We start from the raw sequence: 5,000 nt of genomic DNA, 5'->3' as shown, positions 1-5,000 counted from the left end.
ACTCTCCCAGCACAGCGCACGCGCCAACACGTCCGCACAGCTGCGATACAAACCACCTGCGAGAACCGCTGGGGCGACCGAGCAGCAGACGGCGTCGCGGCGCCGAGCGCCGGGCGGCGGCGCATCCTCAGCGCACACAGTCCTCAATCGGACCAGCACACTGCAGATGGCCACCGCGCTTCGCACCGGGCCCGCGAGGACCTACTTTGGCCGCAAGGCGCCGCGAGCAGGGGGCGCCGGCGCGCAGCTGCGCCGCCTGCCGCGTCCGTCGGCCGGCGCGCCTGCCACTGGCCGCCCCCACCAGCCGGCTGTAGCGCGTGCGCCCACGCACCGCGCTGCCAGCACGCCGGGCGGCCCCCCCTCACCGGCCGGGGACGGTCCCACCCAGCCACCGCCGCGTATCGCCTCACACCCAGATCCCCTTTCGCGTTCGTGGGCATGGTGGGTCCCCTTTCACGTTCGTGGGCATGGTGGGTATCCCTGAAACAACCGGTTAATAGCTCGACCGATCGTCGCCAACACTGATTCACCTCTAGCGAGAACAACCGCACCACAACGGGTTACCTGTTGTTCATTTGCGTAACGTCACCAGCAAACGTAGACGTCCATCGCCATTTGCAACGAGTATTGCATGCCTGTGTCAGGTGTCACAACACACTACGTCTGCCCACATAGACGCAACAACATGTGCACGCCTCGAGAACACGTGGAAGGTAGCCCCCGTACGTATGCGGTGTCCATTGCGCGAACGACTGTCAGCCGGCCTCTGCAGGATGTCGCAGATGTGGAACGCGGTGCAACATGCTATCACGGTGTGTGAGAAGAGACGACTACGTCCGAATACACGCTCCACTACATCAACAGACTGCTCATGCTGATCGCCATCCAGGGCGTCCGTTCCTCCCACACGTCTGAATGGCGTACCACACTGCAATCCAGCTCTTATAGGGAGACGACACGTAGCTGCGTGCACAATATTTGGACTGTATGGTCTGCCGTTGCTAGGCGCAGTCGTCGTACGGTCACACATGTGCCACGATGTATCATTCAGTACATACGGACCAATGTGCAGTACAGTTTGTGGGTTTTGCGTACATCGGCGGACAGGTGACAGGCCGTACCACAACGTAGGCTGAGTACGTCGGCATGCGAAGGGCATTGAACATGCAAACTTCTCAACGACCAGCTTGCGAAGGCAGGGGGGAAGGGGGGGGGGGCATGTACGTCCTGCTGCTATCCACATTACAGTGTATAGCAGGAGCATGTGGAAAGTCAGCAACACCTGCAAGGTGTTTAACATGACGCGATACACAGGGGACCGGGCAGTGCGAATAGCGAACTATATTGCGAGGGTTGCGGTTAGGCAACACTACACTAATTTAACGAGTTGCATAACAATTACAGAGCAGGTTCAGCGACAACGTGCGTCAGGTTAAGGCGCAATATAGGTTAGGTTGAGGCACAATATAGGTTAGGTTAAGGCACAACATGGGTTACGTTAAGGCACAAATTGGGTTACGTTAAGGCACAACATGGGTTACGTTAAGGCACAACATGGGTTACGTTAAGGCACAAATTAGGTTACGTTAAGGCACAAATTAGGTTACGTTAAGGCACAAATTAGGTTACGTTAAGGCACAAATTAGGTTACGTTAAGGCACAAATTAGGTTACGTTAAGGCACAAATTAGGTTACGTTAAGGCACAAATTAGGTTACGTTAAGGCACAAATTAGGTTACGTTAAGGCACAAATTAGGTTACGTTAAGGCACAAATTAGGTTACGTTAAGGCACAAATTAGGTTACGTTAAGGCACAAATTAGGTTACGTTAAGGCACAAATTAGGTTACGTTAAGGCACAAATTAGGTTACGTTAAGGCACAAATTAGGTTACGTTAAGGCACAAATTAGGTTACGTTAAGGCACAAATTAGGTTACGTTAAGGCACAAATTAGGTTACGTTAAGGCACAAATTAGGTTACGTTAAGGCACAAATTAGGTTACGTTAAGGTACAATATGGGTTAGGTTAAGGTACAATATGGGTTAGGTTAAGGTACAATATGGGTTAGGTTAAGGTACAATATGGGTTAGGTTAAGGTACAATATGGGTTAGGTTAAGGCACAACGTAGGTTAGGTTAAGGCACAACGTAGGTTAGGTTAAGGCACAACATAGGTTAGGTTAAGGCACAACATAGGTTAGGTTAAGGCACAACATAGGTTAGGTTAAGGCACAACATAGGTTAGGTTAAGGCACAACATAGGTTAGGTTAAGGCACAACATAGGTTAGGTTAAGGCACAACATAGGTTAGGTTAAGGCACAACATAGGTTAGGTTAAGGCACAACATAGGTTAGGTTAAGGCACAACGTAGGTTAGGTTAAGGCACAACGTAGGTTAGGTTAAGGCACAACGTAGGTTAGGTTAAGGCACAACGTAGGTTAGGTTAAGGCACAACGTAGGTTAGGTTAAGGCACAACGTAGGTTAGGTTAAGGCACAACGTAGGTTAGGTTAAGGCACAACGTAGGTTAGGTTAAGGCACAACGTAGGTTAGGTTAAGGCACAACGTAGGTTAGGTTAAGGCACAACGTAGGTTAGGTTAAGGCACAACGTAGGTTAGGTTAAGGCACAACGTAGGTTAGGTTAAGGCACAACGTAGGTTAGGTTAAGGCACAACGTAGGTTAGGTTAAGGCACAACGTAGGTTAGGTTAAGGCACAACGTAGGTTAGGTTAAGGCACAACGTAGGTTAGGTTAAGGCACAACATAGGTTAGGTTAAGGCACAACATAGGTTAGGTTAAGGCACAACATAGGTTAGGTTAAGGCACAACATAGGTTAGGTTAAGGCACAACATAGGTTAGGTTAAGGCACAACATAGGTTAGGTTAAGGCACAACATAGGTTAGGTTAAGGCACAACATAGGTTAGGTTAAGGCACAACATAGGTTAGGTTAAGGCACAACATAGGTTAGGTTAAGGCACAACATAGGTTAGGTTAAGGCACAACATAGGTTAGGTTAAGGCACAACGTAGGTTAGGTTAAGGCACAACGTAGGTTAGGTTAAGGCACAACGTAGGTTAGGTTAAGGCACAACGTAGGTTAGGTTAAGGCACAACGTAGGTTAGGTTAAGGCACAACGTAGGTTAGGTTAAGGCACAACGTAGGTTAGGTTAAGGTACAACGTAGGTTAGGTTAAGGTACAACGTAGGTTAGGTTAAGGTACAACGTAGGTTAGGTTAAGGTACAACGTAGGTTAGGTTAAGGTACAACGTAGGTTAGGTTAAGGTACAACGTAGGTTAGGTTAAGGTACAACGTAGGTTAGGTTAAGGTACAACGTAGGTTAGGTGAAGGCGCAATGTAGGTTAGGTTAAGGTACGATATACCTTAGGTTAAGGTACAATATCGCTTAGGTTAAGGTACAATATAGCTTAGGTTAAGGTACACGTTGTAGGGAAAGGTGTATTTTGGGGGGGGAGGGGGCGGCAGGTTCGTTGATAGTGATTATCGTAAGTGCATGCCTGCGGGATCATCCGATTTGTCACGTCAGGATGCACTTGTGGCTCATGACAGGCGGCGCTCCGATTCCAAGGTTGTGGCAGATCTGTGTCTTTCATTCCTGCCATTGTTTGTGTACTGTGACAGGAGGCAGTATTGTGATGTTGGGTGCACCCCTGTGTAGGACATGTGTGGGTGTTCGTGGCTTAGCTGAGCAATGGCGGATGTCGGAAGGGTGGGATATTCTGTTTTCTGGGTGGACCTCCCGGTCTGGTTATGATAGTGTGGATTGTGTAATGTGGCGGAGAGGATGCACCGGATGTTCTTCCATGCTGGTGGTTAGATATTGTGTGTGTGCCTGTTAGAGGCAGAGAGTAGTGTGTGATAGTGTCTGGCTGACGTGTGGTTCTCATTGTGTGCAGAGTCTTTCAGCATGTATAGGGACGGTTGTATATATTATCTGTATTCTGATGGCTCTGCATCTATTACTAATCAGTGCCGTGTATACGGTTACTCTGGTTCCAGTCGAAACTGTTCTATCTCTGTACATTAGTGACACTGCGGCTCCACTATGTTGCCGCCCCTGTCGGCCGTTTCCCCCAGTGTGTGGCTAATGATTATCAGCAATCAGTCTATTAGTCAATACCGGTAGTGTGACGACGTGAAATGTCCGGGATGGGGGAAGCTACACGCTTCCCGTGGGTCAGGGCCTAGAAAGACTCTTCCCACGCAGGAGGCTCGGACTGTCATTACTCTTCCGAGAAATATATTTGCCCAGCGTTTTTTGCGACTGCGAGTGCGACGCGTACGAGTACCGACATGGATGGGGCGCTTCCTAGCTGATCGCTCAGCATCGGAGAAATATATTTGCCCAACGTTTTTTGCGACTGCGAGTGCAACGCCCAAGGGTACCGACGTGGATGGGGCGCTTCCTAGCTGATCGCTCGGCATGGGAATCCGTACAGTGAGCAATGCGATCGCGTCTGTAGCTTGTACGTGGTACAGCTCGCAGCTCATGTATAGGGACAGCGGGAATGTCGCATATTGGACATAACTCTTCATGAAACGCAAGTTATAGGTGTGGATTGCACATTACGACTGCGGGAAACTTCCGCCGTTCATCCGCTGGCGTTGCGAGTTTGGCGGTTGGGGTGGGGCACGAGCGGGTGCGGGTGGTGTGATTGCCGGTCCACGACTTCGTGCGGCAGAGGCACTGGCGTTTGGGTGCTGTGGTCGACACAGGCTGCATGCTTTGTGGGTGGCGTCGAAAGATGGGCACTGTGGGCCCATCGATGTCTTAGTCGGCTTGGCGTCCCATAGATGGCGGTATCGTCGTTGCAGGAGCTCATGCTGAGGGAGACCTACAGATGGCGGTATGTTTTGTGGTGCGCTCGACATGGCGGACCTAGTGTTGTCAGATTCGCATAGATGGCGATACTGTTTTGCCAGCATGGTTGGCGTAGTTCCGTCGGATCCCTGTAGATGGAGGTGTCGAATGTTTACT

The sequence above is a fragment of the Schistocerca serialis genome, unplaced genomic scaffold, assembly GCF_023864345.2.
Source record: "Schistocerca serialis cubense isolate TAMUIC-IGC-003099 unplaced genomic scaffold, iqSchSeri2.2 HiC_scaffold_254, whole genome shotgun sequence".
Classification (NCBI taxonomy): domain Eukaryota; kingdom Metazoa; phylum Arthropoda; class Insecta; order Orthoptera; family Acrididae; genus Schistocerca; species Schistocerca serialis.
The sequence above is the reverse complement of the archived record's forward strand: the minus strand, read 5'-3'. Positions refer to the sequence as shown.